Genomic DNA, 16959 nt, shown 5'->3' with positions numbered 1-16959 from the left:
TGGGGAAAGGCATGAATACATGGGCCTTCCTGTTGCATATATACGTAAGGGTGGAATGGTTGGGTCATAAGGACCCAATATGTCAATGTTGGGTAAATTTCATGCAGCTTAGATGTGGCTTACAGGCCATTGTTTTGCACCTTTGGTCTGTGTGCTTTGTTCCTCTTAGCCACTGGCCAGACCATCTTCCTTGAGAGCATGCTGTCCTGTCACAAATTAATGTTAATAGTAGGGGGAAAATTCTACTTCTCCCCTATACTGATGAGTGAAATGAGCCTGTCCTTCACTGAGTGCTCCTCCATCGAGATGAAATTACATTAAAGTCACGAGCAGCCTCTTCATGTACATGAAATCTAGCTCAATGGTGAACCATTGCCTTAGGTCATACAGCAATCAACCCCGTGACAGCAAAGCACCTAGGTTCCCCAATTCCTAAAGGCTCTATCCAGCACCCCAGGGCTCCCCAGATCTCCCCTGCGCGCTAGCTCTCCACTCTCCTCCCATCACAACAAGCATCCAGCCCAACCCTTCTGCTAGACTCAAGCAGGTCCTACCAATCAACCAGAACTGACATTTGGGATAAAAATCATTCGTCATCAGGGACCATAACACGCCACTCCTGCTATTCAGTATCGGCCCAGGAAACCCTTGCTACTCTAAGTGGCTCAGCCTTCTTACACTTAGGATGATTATAGAAAAAGAGGACCAAACCCAAGCCTGGCCTCATTCTTTGGTTTATTTGAATATGATCCCCCCGACACCCACACTGCTCAGGTAGCTGTGAAAATAATTTGTCTCTGCACTGAGGTGTTTTTGCTTGGTTGGTTTTGGGTTCTGCCCCCTGGGTTTTATAGGTGGCAAACAAGCCCAGAGAGGGCCGGCGCCTTGCCCAAGATCACACAGTGAGACTGCATCAACGCTAGAATTTGCACCACCTCCCCATTTCTAATCTGAGGTTCTACTGCAGTGGGCCTTTCATAACCAATGAGGAACCACCAGAAAAAGCAGACACAGGATGGTAACTTCTTTCAGCTCCAACCAATCACATCTGTTTCCCTTCTTCCCTGCTAAGCAGTAAACAGTGGGGACACCGCCCAGGCGGGCTGTGGGCAGAGACCTCAGCACACAGACAAGGGCCCCAGCCAAGAGCAGGCCGGGCAAGTTCTCTTGCTGATCCCTGGGCTGTAAGAAAGAGACTTTCCCCAATGCAGCAGAGAGTGGTGATCTGAGAGCAGAGAACTGCCCTTTTCTGAAGCGATAATGTACACAAGCCCAGGGCGGGGCGGCCACGTGGCCGTGTTTCCAGCCACCCAGGAGGCCCCCAGCTGTCTGACTGCGATCCGTCTTTATTAACATTTGCACAGAAACTCACAGGGCCTCTCGCTGCACATGAAAATCAAGCAACCTCATGTTCCCCCCTCCACCAGGCCACAGGGCTCCTTCTTGCTCCTCGCCCTTCCCTCAGGCTACAACGCAAAAAAAAACAGGGGGTGGGGGATGGGGGGAGGTTCAAAAATACCAAAAGTTCCTTAACATCCGCAAATCCGCCTTCTGAGGCCATTTTCAGGAACGTGTGTCTGAAACTGCGTCCAGCAGTACTTCCTCCCTTGGGAACTGCTTTGTCTTCACCTCCAGTCTTTCTCTTTTATGGAACTTTGGGCCTTCAGGGGGCGGGAGGGGGCAGAGGCAGGCCCCCTGAACCCCCAGCCACCATCCACGTCCACCACCCCAGGCAGGCCTCCAGAAATGGCTGAAGGGCGGGGACACTTGCCAGCTCCGGCACACACCTCTCTTAGAGGTCTAGTTCGCGGCTCCCCAAACTCCTGAGGTCTGGCTGCTGGCGGTGGGCCTGGCCCTGGGCAGCCTCTCCTGTACTCCGCTCAGCACTGCGTGTCCACTCCCTTCCTTCAGCCGTCCACCCGCCTCACCGCTGGGGGCCAGGTTCCATGGAAGGGAAAGGAAGAAACCAGAAAGTGGCAGGGCCAGAAGCCACCCAGGAGGGCTGCCCCCCAGGCCCCCAGCTCTGACCACCGCTCCACGCGGCTCTCTTCCCGCTACCCACCGAACTGGCTGGGACAGGCCTTGGCCCAATCCTCTTTCTTCTCATCCCAAAGGTATAGTCAGTCATTCAGCCCTTGGTGAGGCCATAAGGCACAGGTCCTACAGAACACACAAAAGTACACACACGTATGCACATACGTGTTACATGTGTGTGCATGCATATGCACACACATAAGGGGTCCTGAATTCTCTGGGTCAGGCGAGGGGAGGGGAAGAGCCCTTCTGTTCACAGCTTCCTGTTAACCGACAAGAGGGACAAGAAGACAGACGTAAGCTAAGAAGATGGCCTGCCCCTCCACACAAGGAGCGCTCTAAGAGCAATGTCTTCTAAGGATGGTCCATGGACCAAGGTCTAGGTCAGTGCCTGGGAATTAGGCAGCCTCAGGAGGGTCAGGGCCTTGGAGAGGGTTGGCAGGAAAGGAGGCGAGCTGGCTCTGGGAGAGGCTGTCTCCTCCTCCGCTCTCTGGTGGTGGGGCGACCACACCTGAGTCACCCACACGAGGGGCAGGGGGTCCTCCATGTGTGACCAAGAGTTAGGAGAAACCGAGTATCCCCAGAAGGAGGGACAGAGGGGGCCTGAGCCTGGGGAGGAGCTTGGGAGGGCCCAGCCCAGGCCAGAGAAGTCCTCGTGGTGGCTACAGATCGGGACGTTAAAAAGACCTAGATGAGACTGAGTTGTGCAGTCCTGCCTGGGTGGCTGGCTACCCTCAACCTCCAATCTTCAGGAAAAGTCTAGTGGACACACAAGAAAGGAAAGAAGGAAGGAATGCACGCCTACCCCAAGCTGCACTGGGAGCCCTTTCACATTCCACAGACCTCAGAGCAACACTCCCCTTGGGATGGGAAGGGCCAGCCTTGTGGGATGGTTCAGACAAATCCTCCCATTCCTCGTAGCCCCCTCCACCGACTGGGCCATCTCTGGAATTCCATAACCTCATCATCTTGGGCTTCCCTTCCCACGAAATGGGGATTAAAAATCTCCCCCCAGTGGGATGGGCTGGGCATCGTATGGGATCACGTCTATGCGTCTGGTGTGTAACCCAGAAAAATTCTGCTGTGCTCCCAGAGGGAAAAGGGCAGGGAAGAGGGCCCAGGTGGCAGGTCGCCCCACACCCAGCTCCAGATGAGACACTTGATTGGGCCTGTGTCCTGGCCTTTTTTCAGATGAGAACACAAGACGCTCAGTTAGGACAAAAAACTAGCCAACCATCACGCAGTGGCTGAGAGCCAGAATTTGAACTCAGCTCCAGGGGACCCAGGAGCCAGAATTCCCACTCACTCACTCACAGACAGCCCCATTCAAAGGTCACGTGGATGCCACGGCTGCCCTTGGAACTCTTCCTTCCGAGAAGAGTGGTTAATTTTAATCCCGTACATTTCGATCCAGCAGACGTGCGTGAACTCAGGCACACACTTTAAATATGTTATTAGCATTGTTATTGTTTGGCCAAAAATATTCTATCGGTGCTGTCTTTCTCTCTCTGCACACCCATGCACCTCTCAGACAGGTTTGAGCAGAACTTTGTGAGCCGTGCGGCTACTTAGAAACAAAAATTGCCCATTATTTAAATTCAATTACATAGTAACCGCTTTTTAAAAAGAATATTTTTATTTGAGCTCATTGTGTAGCCAAGCATCAGACACTTTCTTTCTTCAAACTACTCTGAGAAGGAAAAATTATCAAATGAAAGGAAGGAAATGTTATGCATATCATCCCAGCTACTGAAAATAATGCTGATGGATTTTCCTCTTGCGCTCTTAATTTATTTAAACAACACCCCACTTCCATCAACAACCACGCCTCAGCTTCCTGAGTGCTTTTCTCCAGGGGATTCGAGGCTTTTTGGTCATATTCCCCGCTGGAGACTCAGAGGAGACTGTCGAGTCGGAGGAAGAAGACCCAGGAAAAAGCACCACTCACCCCCCCCCCCCCATCCCCAGTATGTGGCTGGAGATGTCAGAAGTCCACCACGGTGGGACAGAGAGCTGGTTTGAGCAAAAGTTAGGACTAGACCCCAGGCTCTGATTCTGGACTTTCAGTCCAGTGCTCTCGCGGTCTCTTCAGCGGGGGGACAGAGGAGATAATGATGTTTCACCGGGGTGGTGGGGGCAGTTTGGGCTTCAGTCCAGCGCTCCTGGTGCCCCCACCCTGCATCCCACTTCCATGGCAATACCACATTCCAAGGTCTCCTGAGATGCATTAGGCTCAGCATCAACCTCCAGGGTCCCCATCTGGTCTCTGGGTCACGCACGAGGGGGATAGCGGCCTGGGCAGCTCCCACCTGTCGCCCCAGCTCCAGCCCCTCTGCTGGGGGACCTCTAGCTCATCCAGCCTCTCCAAGAGCAAGCAAGCAGGCAATGGCTTCAGAGATCGCTCTGTTTGCCTTGGCTCCTCAGCCCCTTTTGCCCAGCAAGAAGCCGCTGGAAAAGAAAATAAAACAACAACAAAAAGCCCTTTGATCTGCCATCCAACCCTCGGGGAAGGTGGAAATCACCCTATGTCATGACCTGCTGGCCTCCCGCCCACAGAGCCCATCCGCAGGGCCCAGGGCTCTCCCACAGATCCCAGCCTGGGCTCCCGGACCCCTTGAGATGAAAGCATCATGGTGACATCTGTGCAGACCCAGTGGGGGAGGGACAGGAAGAGGCCAGAGAGGGCCAAGCAACTCTTCAGGAGGGAAGATGGCCATGGACCCAGCTGGCCACAACACCACAGGTGATCCCCACAGAGTGTCCACAGGTGGGGCATCAGGAAGGCGGGGCGAGAGGACTCTCACCGGGAGGGTCCCCAGTTGCCCCCAGCAGTGGGCTACCCAGCACATCTCTTACTGACTCTCCTCCCCTCCCTGGCCGCTCACCTCTCCAGGGCCAACTCATACATAAACAATTTGCAACCAAATCTTTGCTCGGGGTCTGCATGGAGAGCCCCCCCAGCTAAGACAAGGCAGAAGGACAAGTGCTAAGGCAGCCAGGGGACAGAGCAACAGGGACAGTGCGCCCCTGGGGACAGGCCATGGAGGGTGCTGTGCCCACACACACACACACACACACACACACACGCACCCATTTACCCTGCAAACAATTCCAGAGAAGCAAGAGGCTAGTGACCTAGTGGTCTCCAGGTGAGGAGCCTAGGTTAGGACTGAGAGTTCATTTCCATGGAATATACCCTTGTTCCAGCTGTTAATCTCTTATTACGTTGACTATGATGATTCCCCCATCTTTCACCAGTAAAACATGACTATCTTCAAAGAGCTTTCGAGAGCTCCTGGAAAATCGGATCAATGAACTAGGGAGAAGGAGCAAACCTCGGAATCGGTAACCCCTCCCTTCCTGGCCCTTCATGGCCTTGCCTCTCTCTTAGCCTGGGAACAGGAGGTCAGGTCCCCACTCCCACATAGGTTTGGTAGCAGCTGTAGAACAAGGGATTAAGGGCCGCAAGGCACAAAGGGCCAAGCAAGAGATCTCTGAGACCCGTGGATCCTGATATCCTCCCTGTTCTGGCTGAGACACAGGCTGGTTCCAGGAGGCGAGACCCCTGGTATCCCCCCCAGAGGAGCACAGCCACGAACAGACCATCTAATGCTTGACCGTGTGCTGGAGGCTGGGACCTCTTGGCTGTGCATTTCTACACCTCTGCTCACCGGCTATGTGACCTTGGGATAGTGACCTAACCTCTCTGTGCCCCAGTTTCCTCAGCCATAAAACGAGTGCAATCATAATACTGAGTTAGAAGGTGTCATGGGCTAAAATGCATTCCCCCAAAATTCATGTTGAAGCCCTAACCCCCAGCACCCCAGAACGTGATTGTATTTGGAGACAGGGTCTTTCAAATGGTAATGAAGTGAATGGTGAGACTAGTGGGGTGTGTCTTAATCCAATTTGACTAGAGCCCTTATTAGATGAGATCTGGACACCCAGGAAGCAGAGCGGAGGCCCACGCACAGAAGAAAGGCCACGTGAGGACACAGGAAGGCGGCCCTCGGCAGGCCAAGGAGAGAGACCTCAGAACTAACCAAACCAACTGACACCTTGGTCATGAGCTTCTAGCCTCCCAGACTGAGAAAATAAATTTAACATGAATCAATTGAATTAATCCTCACAACAGCTCAATAAATGAGGTGTTATTTTTAGTCCAATTTTATGGGTGTGAAGATAAGGCACAGAGGGGCCGAGCAATTTGCCCGAGGCTGTGGAGTTAGGAAGGAGCAGAGCTGGGAGTGAAAACCTGGATTCTATTGGATGAGCTCAGACCCGTGAGCGCCTGGCACACTCCAAGAGATCAATGCCTGTTAGCTGTGCTCATTCCCCCAAACAACTCGGAAGAGACCGGCCTGCAGGGGAGAAATTGAACAGAGTCACCAGCTACCCATGCCCATGCGCCCAGCCTGGGATGCAGCATTGAGCAATGGCTCGGGGGTCGGGGGGAGGGAATCCCTGTCCTGGGGACCTGCATTACAGTGAGGGAGGCAGACATTAAAGAATGACAGTGACAAAGTCAACAAGGGTGCAATCTGAGCCACCAGGAAGATAATTTGGCCTACGCAGGAGTCCAGGAAGGCTTTCTGGAGGAGGTGATGCAGGGGCTGAGGACCAAAGGATGAGAGGACTCTCATAGCTAAAGAGGGAGGAAAAAGTATTGCAGGGAGGGGGCAGTGCCATGAGGAGGGGCCATGCTGCTAGTTGGGGGGACAGAAGGAAGCAAGGTGGCAGGTGGGCTGGAGGAGAGAGGCCCGCTTGGGATGGGAGGGGGCAGGGGCTGTGGGAAAGCCTTTGAACACAATCGAGAATCCACAGAAGGGTCGCAGGCAAGACAGCCAGCGCGATCACATTGCACGACAGATGTTTTTCCTAACAAAGTGTGGAAGTCGAGCTTCCGTAAATTGAGTTTTATTTTTAAGGCAGGAGGGAGCAATGGGAATCCGAGAGCTAATCCGTCTGGAAATTGAATGGGGGTCCCCTGGCCCAGCTGGCATTTTCACAGATCTGGGCTGCCTCGAGTGAGGTGCACCTGTTAGGTAAAAATCCTGGAGGAGGGGCACCTGGCCTGCTCAGTCGGTAGAAGGTTTGACTCCTGATCTTGGGGTCAAGGTTGTAAGTTCAAGCCCGGTGTTGGAGGAAGAGTTTACTTAAAAAAAAAAAAAAAAAAAAAACTGGTCCGGGGTGGGGGTGTGTCTCTGCTTGCCATGGGAACACTGGATACCGTCAATGTGGCTCTTCCCACCAGGCCTCCAAACGGCCTGCCTTCCGGGGTGACCACAACCATCCAGGCTCCCCTTCCCCAGTGTCTTCCCATCTCCCCTTCTCCAAGCTTCAACCTTCGCTTGAATCCACGAGCAGACCTATGCTGCTCTTACTACCGGATGTAAGTGCCTTTCCCGACTTTTCCATAGCACCCAGGGATCCCTACTTGTTTGTTCCATGGTATCTCGGTGCCCCACATACAAGGGGCTTATGGCTAGAGGCCTCAGTGCACAGCAAGAGGGATGTGATTGCGAAGATGTTAGAACGAGGAGTTCACCCATTCACTCATTCATTCAGCACCTACCTATTGAGCATCGATTCAACCCCAGGTGCCAAGCTACACCCCGTGGGGTTTCCCCACCTTTGTTCCGTTGATGGAAGCAGACAATAAAATACCTAGACTAATTCTGGCATTCACTGAATCCTTGAAAGGTCCCACTCAATCCTCAGAGACGTATTTGTGCATTGTAATCCTATCTTCGTAAAACTCTGGGAAGTGAAATGGTAGCACAGAAAAGTTCAGTAATTGTCAAAGGCCAAACAAAGGCCATGGTATGGGACTAAATCAGAATTTGAACTGAGGCCCTTATGCTCGGAAGCTGAACTCCCAACCTTTGAACCTTTGATCACGTGTTGCCTCCTCATGCCTTCATCTCAACCCTCAACGGCATCAGCTGAACCCCTAAACCCTCTGGGGCTCCCCTGGGGTGGGCTCTGAAGCCCAGAGCTGTCTGCTCAGGCCCCCTAAGCTCCCTCCTCAAGCAGAGAGACCCAGACGTTGGCCCTGGGGAGAAAAGCCCAACCTGCAAAAGTCACAGCGACTTCTGGCACGAAACAGAGTCCGGGATAAAGAGTAAAGCAGGGACAATTTGTCTCAAGGGGCTATTCTTTTTTTTTTTTTTTTAAAGATTTATTTATTTGACAGACAGAGATCACAAGGAGGCAGAGAGGCAGGCAGAGAGAGAGGAAGGGAAGCAGGCTCCCCGCTGAGCAGAGAACCCGATGCGGGCCTCGATCCCAGGACCCTGGGATCATGACCTGAGCCAAAGACAGAGGCTTTAACCCACTGAGCCACCCAGGCGCCCTCAACGGGCTATTCTTAACGTAGGAGAACATGGAAAAGAAGACGACTCCAGAAAGTTGGGCTGGAAGAACATCACTGGCGCCTTCCATTCAGTCATTTCAAATTGTTATTTCTAGAAAACATGCTACTTGTAACTGGTCACAATTCACATACGTCCCTGCTCCTTGAGTCCAGACAGGACACCCTGCCTGTCCCGACAGCAGCATCTGGCAGGTGCTTCGCTGCGGACCCAGTGTGCTTGAATGCAAACATTTACCTCCTCTCTGCGCCTCGCTGCACCAGGAGGTGGCTGTAAATCCCCTCCTTACTGCTCAGAAAACTGAAATGTACCGAGACCGATTTACCGATCACTTGCCAGTGGTTTAGCTGCAGGAACTTGGGCCCATTCTTTGACTTTCTGGGAGTAAAATGGGGCAATCCTAGTACCCACTTGTTACGGGTTGGATGGTGGACCCCCAAAAGATATGTGGAAGTCCTAACCCCCGGGACCTGCGAATGTATCCCTATTCAGAAATGGGGTCTTTCCAGATGTAATCAGTTAGGATGAGGCCCTAAGGCCCTAATCCAGTAGAACTGGTGTCCCCATAGGGAGAGCAAAGACAGACTCAGGGGAAGACAGCGTGGATGATGGGAACAGGCACCAGGTCCTGTCCATTAGCCAAGGGACACCAAGGATTGCCAACAGTCACCAGAACTAAGGAGGAACAAAGAGGGACCATCTCCTAGAGCCCTGCGAATACCCTAACTCAGGGCTTTTAGCCTCCTGAACTGGGAGCAGAGAATTGTCTGTGGCTTCCATGTCCCACCATGGTCGCTTGTCACGGCAGCCCTAGGAAACCAGCCACCTCTTAGGGCCCTCGAGCTACTCCAAGGCCCCACTCCAAGTGTTTCATGTGGCAGAGGCGGCCGAAGTGAGGTCTGGTGGCAGGAGTGAATGAGGTGTGTTTGAGGGATCCCGCGACACCCACTGCCAGGCTTCCGTGGCCCGCATGCGCTTCTCTGAGAAGCAGGAGGCAGCTAGCCTCCTTAGCATCTTGGCGGCAGCTCCGGCAGAAGGCCACTCTCCTCAGCCCCCAAGTGCAAGTGTCCACCATGCCCGGGGAGTGGTGGTGCCCTCAAAATCCGGTCTTGAGGAACCACTGTCTCCCTAACCAAAGACACTTCCACGCCAGTGTCCAACCCATTGGCTATTCCTTTGAGGGGAACACTTAATCCCCATTATTCTGGAAGGTGTTTATGGTTGGGCTGGGAAAGTACATCCTTCCCCTATGGGCTCAAACCCACAGTAGAGGAGTGCCCGGGCCTGCTCTGCTGGCAGAGGCCTGGAAATGTGAGGCACCAGGTGGTGGTGGGGGGGTGCCCCTCCCCCAGGAGACCAAAGCGCAGGTCCAGAGAGAGCAACACTGCCAGGGAGAGTGCTGTCATCTGGCCCAGCCAGGAAGGCAGCAAAGTGGGAGGGGGTGCCCAGCCGTACCCCAGACCCCTCCCCCGCAGGGTATTTAGACTCCAAAAGATGGGGCCCACATCCAAAGGCCAGAGCTTCAAGTTCTTCTCCCATTGCCAATGAAAGGCATGTTAGTTCAACAGGAGAGCAGAGGCTGAGACCACGGGCAGTTGGGGGGGGTGGGCATCACCTCCCATCTGCAAGTTACAGGCCAAGGTGCTGGGCCCACTTCTAGCCTCTCCTGGGTGCTGATCCTTTACAAGGCATCCCTTCCTTCCTACTCAGGTGGCAGATAAGAGATACACAAACATGTTGATACCAACTACGCACCCGGGCCAGATTAGCCTTATGGCTTCCCATATACTCCCCATTTTGCAGACAAGAAAACTGAGTCCCAGGAGAATGAATGAGCACTAACTGATGGGTCAGGATCCCAATCTGGGTCTGACTGTCTTCCTGCCGGCAGAAAATCTGGGCTGGAGGGTCCCTCTCATTCTCTGCACAATCCCACAAAGGAGCAAAAGGGCCACCGAGGCGGGGCTGCACAGGTGGGACAGGAACCACAGGTAACTCTGTAGGTGATGGCCAGTGGGGGGGTGTGGGGGCGGGGCTCCAAAGCTTAAGAACTGCAAAGTAACTCCCAAAGCAGTGTGTGGGGGCACCGAATGCCCTTGGCTTTGACTGTGAATACCTACAACTAGGATTCCCTCACCTCACCCCCCACCCTTCTCCCTCAGCATCCAGATAGTGCCTGCAGTCTCCCGCGACGCTGTTAGCATATGGGAGGAGCAGCTATAGGAGGTAGGGTTTGGAAGACCCCAGAAGTTCGCAGGACAGTAAATTTCAGTAAGCCAAAGGAGGCCACGGGAGCACTAGGCTGAATGAAGGTCAAGGCCCAGCTTAGTGTCCTTGCTGCACACTCACTTGCAAGTCCCTTAGCGCCTCTGCGTGCCACCTCCTTCCAGGGTGTTATGGGCACTTTACCATCTCCCCTGTGATCCCCTCCCTGTACACAGCCTGAAATCTACAAAGAACAACGCATACCACGGATTCTTAGAAAACAGAAGCGTCCATGTTTTACGCGTGGACAACATACCAGGTTTACTCGGGAAGCTTTAAATGCATCATCTCAATTCATCCTTAAAGTGCTCTATTGGAAAGTATAACTGAAGAGTTAGCGCTCAGCAAATCTCCACGCATGTTCTGGCATTCCCAGCATCCCTTGCAGCTGGCTGGGGAACCACGTGACGGATCTGACCCAAGCACTGGAGCTGGTATGATGAGGGTCACCTTCTGGCTGGGGCAGCTGGGCATCCAAGGGCCTCCCCCACCTCTCTCTGCCCTTCGGCAGTAACTTCGATGCCACATATTCCAGAAGGTGTCACTACCAAGATGGTGGAATCACCATCCTCCTGAGTCCCTGAGTAACTGTGTGGAGCAGAGACCTGCCCCAGACAAGCCACGCGGGCAGGAATTACACCTGCAATGTTAAGTCGCGGAGAGCTGGAGTCCTCTGCGGCGGCGGCTGATTTAGCTGAATGGTTTTATTGCTATGACTGTTGCTCTGCTGCTTTTCTCAGGTAAGGAAACCAAGGCCATAAAGCCAGTCAGGGGCAGAAACAGGGTTCAAATTCACCACTGTGACTCCAACACGCATCCTATTCCAGGAACACCCCGTTGTTGCTCAGTTAGGTCACTGACTTCCCGGAAAGCTGAGAAATGGACAGAGAAAAGAGGGAACCACAGAAGGCTCTGAGCCCAGAAGCCAAGCAGAAGCAGCGAGGAGGGCCTGATGGGATCTCAAAGCTCACGTTCCTGGGGCTTTGGGGCTCACAGGAGGTTCTGTCTGCGGCTGTACGCAAGGAGGAAATATCACAGAGGGGTTTAGAGCCCTGGATGGGCCAACAGATCGGCCTAGTTTCAAATCCTGGTACTACCACTTCTCACTTGATTTTTTTCAGAGCCTTACTTTAACATCTGCCAAATGGGGACAAGATCTAAACCAGCCTTGCGGGTGCAGATGGGATGGAGTCTGGTCTAGCTGCTGGTTGATGGTCAGCATGCCCACAACGTGAGCCACCACGAAGATCACCCCCACCATAGCTCCGAGCACCAACCTTGCCAGGGGGGTGAGGCAAGGGGGCAGCAGGAGGAGGCTGCCCCAGGCAAGGCAGCCCGTAAAGCCCAGAACACACCCCTGGTCTAGCCTTTGTGTCTGCAGCAGAACAAGGGGCAGGGGACAAAGGGGGTGAGCAGGGCCGGCCAGACATAACGCAACAGAGCAGAGAAGCCAGATTATTTGTTTTAAAGTTGCAAGCGTCTTCTAGCAAGACGGCCTTTTATTTGGGTGAATCTGGGAGTTGTTTATCAGCTTAAACTCATTATCCGCACATACGGTCTTCATACTGTGGTTCAGGGTAGGAAACAAAGGATGGAAGGGAGAGAATGGGCAAACACTAGCGGAGGGAATATCATCCCTCAAGTGCCAGAAACCAGGATATTTTCGGTGACGTCACACTGGGCTCCCTGCCACGAGGATGGGGCTATCAGGCGAATATTCACAAGGTTTTAACTCAGGTCCATTCTCAAAGCAGACTTTTCCCAGCCCTCACACACATTCAAACCCAGGCAGCCTAACCACCATCCAAACGCTGTCGCTGAAGAAAGAGCAAAACGGGCTCAGCGAGGGCCAGTGACTCCCTTGAGGTCACACAGCTCCACCTGCAAGAGAATCAGGGCTCAAACACAAGTGTCTTCTCTCAGAGTTTGGGGACCTTCCCCCCACCAAACCCTGTTGCCTCTCGGTCCAGACGCACATGCGCAGAACCAGTGAACATGCTTCTGCTCATCTCCGAGTTGTCTGATTTATTAATTAAAGCAGCGGTCTTGGGAGAAGACAACGGACAAGGGTGGAACCATAAGATAATCAGCGCGGACATGAAAGACCTACTTCGCCAGCTGCAGACACTGGGGCTCATCATCTCTCACTGTCTCTTTTCAAAAAGAGTTTCCTTACGGCAGACACACCCATCCCCCCCCCCCCCCCCCCGCCCCCAACCCACGCTCCTGCCCCGGGATCCAAGCGCTGATTCCGGTCCAAAGTGCCAGCCCGCATAGCAGGAGGAGCCCAAGCTGGCAGCTTTGCTCCATTGCATCAGGTTGCAGAAATATTCGATCGACCGATCATCTGCTCCGGGGGGACCAAAGTGCTTGGTTCCAAGGCCCCCTCCCTTTGCCGCGTACCAGCTGAGCACGAACAAATGTTCCTGATTTTTCCAGCCCTCTGGAAGGAGGGGTCCCTCAAAGGGGCGCCCAGCCACCAACACGGGCTCTCCTTAGGAAAAGGGAGTGAGGGTTAGACAAGCATCCAGAGACAGGCACCCTTGTGAGCCTGCAGACAGACTTAGGGTTCCCAGCAGGCACCGGTTATTGACATTAACTTCTCCGTCCAAAACAGCAGTCTGATGTTGTGCAGGGCTGGGGCGGGATGGGGCAAAACAGCAGGAGAGGTGCCTTCCGCTGGACTCAAGGCAGAGCAAAAGCTGCTTACTGCCTCAAGAAGTTATACCTTCCTGCCTTTCAGCAGCAAGTCCACCAAGATCTCCCAGGCCAACGCCTTCAGGTTAAAGACTGGGGAAGCAGGTTCAAGGCTGAAAGTGACTGTTCCAGAGCCCCCCTGGGATCCAGTAAAGGTCCATTTCAAAGCAGCCCCCACCAAGCCCCCCCAAACCTTGCTGTTTCCTCCCCTCCTTGGCACCTCCCACAAATCCCTGCCATAACTCCTTGCCTCCACACCCCTTTCCCACCGGTCTCAACACCCCCCCCAAACCCCGTGTTCCAGCCGTCCCTCACACCACTAAAACCTCATCCAGGAACTCAGTAGCTCTTTCCAGGCTGACGTGGAATTTTTTAAAGAAGGAGGGGCTACTCCCTAGATGACCCAAAGTATCCTAACTCCAATTCCAGACAAACTTCTGCTTCTAGAAAGTGCCCCAGTAGACTGCCATTTCAGCCTCGGGTTGGGATAAAGCTGTCCCAAGGGCCAGCGTTGTAATGGATTTAGGGACGGGAAGATAAGGAGACTGAATTTCCAAGGCTTGAAATTTTGCTGAATCAGAGATCTTGGAGTTTATACCAGGTCCACACGTGATAAGCTACCCAAATGCAAACACCTGCGAAGTCTCAAGTCCCTCTTCTCCTCAGGGCAGGTGCGGTGGGTCATGAGTGGGCCACAGAAAGAAGGAGCTCACGGCCCTCAGGGGCCCCATGATCACACTGTCCCAGGGTCCAGGCTGTGTCAGGAGGCTTTCTTCCAACAGAGGAACAAGAACCACGAGAAATAAAACACAACCCCAAACTCCTTTTGTTTTCAGGCCCCATGATGTCTTGAAGACATACCCGGAGACATCCATTGGGCCTCCCCACCCTTCCCCTGTCTCCTCCTCCCACCCCTTCTGTTCAAAATAAAAATCATGCCGATCTTTCTGGCACCTCTGCCCTACAGCATTTTGGTAACATCCAGCAAAAACATGCGGTGGGCTCTACAGAAAGCCAGAACCTCAACTAACTCTCTTTCGGGGACCCCCCCCCATTTCCATGACCTCTGCAGGGGACTCTGGGGATGCGGGCGGGGGAAGGGCTGTCCAGTGAGCACACACTGCTGGCCAAGAGACTCAAGAAAACTTCCCACAGCCACTATGAGGCCACCGCCCGTTCTTTGCTCATGTGTCCTCTCTTGGGGTGCAGGGAGGAGGGGGGGAATTAAAGAGAGGAGGCAAGAGTCCCTTCAGTCCACGTTCAATGTCCAGCAGGCCCACACCGGACAAAGCTGATACTCTTCAGAGATGCCAATGGCAATCCTGCTTCCCCCAAGGGCTCCGCACAGATACACAGACTCCAAGCACGCAGGTGGGGGGCTGAGGTCAGAAAAAGGGACGTATCGCAGGTGTCTTACCAACAGCTGTGAAATGGCCGGATTAAAGTGGACTGTAGACCCAGACCCAGGAGCAGAGCGGCCCTGTCGCAGGCTGAGTAACCCACTTCAGCCTGGACCGCTGAAATCTCACAGGGCCCTTCATGACCCGGTCCCGTGCCTGCCAGCTTACTTGTGCCCACCCAGGACAGATCTGAAGTGCCCACAAGACAGTCATCCAGCCCATCCATCTGGCCACATGCAGGAAACAAAGGTACAACTTTTACAAGAAGGGCGCATTCAGCAGTTTGGGCTGTAGACCCCAAAAAAACCTCAACAAATTGATCCTCTCATCCCGTTTCTCTACACCAGTTCGCTGTTAGTGTCAAGTTTCTCTTGTTCTTTTTCCTGGGGTGAGTATTTTAATCAACCATACACCTCGCCTGCTCCCCTAGAAAAACCACCCCCTGACGACCAAGCTTTCCCACACACCGTGTACCCCAACTCCACGCTCGGACTTCTCCCGCGCCGTCCCACGGGGGCGGCCGGTTCCCCCGCGCGGGCCTCCGCGCCTGTTGGAGGGTCTGTGGTTCTAAGTCCTGGGTTTCCGTGCATTTGTCTCGCAGGAACCAGGACTCGCCTTCCTGTGGGTGAAAGGGCCGGGGAAGGGCTCCCCCTGGCGGGGGCCAGCTCACCTCAATCTAGCGGGGATCCAAAGCTGGCGCGAGCCCACGCGAGCCAAAGCAACCCTCCCAGAGGACTCCTATTATATATACCCCGTAAATCCGGACGTGCCAGAGAGGCTCGGACCTCACCGAGCACCCACAGAGTCGCCGCTTCGCTTCCCCAAACCGCGCACACCCTGTACGGGATAAGGGGGACCCGGGAGGAAAGCGTGGCGCCCCTGCCCCTCCCGCCCCGCCCCGCTGCTGGGACCCCAAAGGCGGATCGCCTTCGGTGCCCTGGCTGGGCCCAACAATCTTCCCGGCAGGATCCTCGATCCTAATCCCTCGTCTCTATCGGACCTCCTACGGAGTGGCGTGGCCCGCACCCCCGCCCTCGGGGCACAGACCCCGCTGAGCCCCCAACCTTGTTAACCACACCTGCTACCCCCTGCCATCCTCTCGATGCCCCCCAATCACCCACCCAGAGCGCCCAGCGCCGACTGGGACCGCACCTGTCCCGGGGGGAAGCCTCTAGCCCGCGGATTCGGGGCAGGGATCTGGGGCGGGGATGGGGCAAGCACGTCTCCCCTGCCCCCTCCCCAGGCCAGTTTAAGTAGAACTTGGTTTCTGGGCTTCCCCGGGACCGTTCTGGGATCCCTCCCCCATTCTATCCCCATCCCCGACCGTACCCAACAGTCGCCGGGGGGAGCGCCCCTGGGGTCTCCAAATCCCCGGGGGTGCAGCAGCGGGGCGCACGCAGGGCGCGGAGGTGCGGAGCCCCCTACCTTCCAGCAGCAGCAGCCGGACCCCGCGCCAACTCCCGCCGACGGCCGCGGGGGAAACTTTCCCCAGGCGGAGAGGCGCGCTCGCAACTTGTTCGGCGCCGGCTGCCTTCCTGGCGGTGGCGGCGGCGGCGTGTCCGGGGACCCGGTGGCGCGAGGCGGCGGCAGCGCTGGCTCGGGGCTCGGGGCTCGGGACTCGGGGCCGGGGCTCTGGCGGCCTCGCGCGGCTCCGCTGTGGATCGCTCGGCGCTGCGTCCGCCCCGCAGCCTGGAGCCCCCGAGACGCCGGCGGCAGCTGCAGCCGCCCGCCCGCCCGCCGGCCCCACCTCCCAGCCACCGCTCCGTCCCTCCCTCTCCCCCGCGCTCCCTCCCCTCCCCAAACCTCCTCCCCGCCAGTCTCCCGTCTCCAGTCGCCGCCGCCACCGCTGCCGTGGCGGCCGCCGAGAAGACACGTTTCCTCCGGCGGGCTGCCCCTCTCCTCCTCCCTGCCTCGGTATCCTCCTGCGGTGCGGCCTCCGGGCCATGTTTCGGGGCCCCGGGGCCCACCCTCTGTCCTGCTCGGTCCTTCAGCCCCTGCCCGCCTTCCGGCTCTGCTCCCGGGCCCTCGCTTCGTCCGAATTCGGGAGATAACGCTGGGGATGTGGGAGAGTGGCGTGCTAGACCCGGAGTATTCATTCCGGGGAAACTTTCACGCAGCGCCCCCCCCGCCCCATAACCGACTGCAGGGTTGGAGGGGATGACCGTCCATCTGGACCTCGCTGCTTCTCC

General features: G+C 55.3%; 1 protein-coding gene across 5 annotated transcripts in view; it reads right to left on the bottom strand.

Annotated features, from left to right (window-relative positions):
* The window catches only part of LOC132008255 (tetraspanin-18), a 178025-nt gene extending 161532 nt beyond the window's left edge, over window positions 1-16493 (bottom strand). For 3 of the 5 annotated variants that reach the window (XM_059386785.1, XM_059386790.1, XM_059386788.1), the window contains exon 1: window positions 16196-16493. The gene's annotated coding sequence lies outside the window, so the exon portion shown is untranslated. The other 2 variants (XM_059386786.1, XM_059386787.1) reach the window with 2 other exon arrangements.
* Window positions 16494-16959: the final 466 nt, after the last annotated feature.

This window comes from Mustela nigripes, unplaced genomic scaffold, assembly GCF_022355385.1.
Source record: "Mustela nigripes isolate SB6536 unplaced genomic scaffold, MUSNIG.SB6536 HiC_scaffold_76, whole genome shotgun sequence".
Lineage (NCBI taxonomy): Eukaryota > Metazoa > Chordata > Mammalia > Carnivora > Mustelidae > Mustela > Mustela nigripes.
The sequence above is the reverse complement of the archived record's forward strand: the minus strand, read 5'-3'. Positions and strand labels throughout refer to the sequence as shown.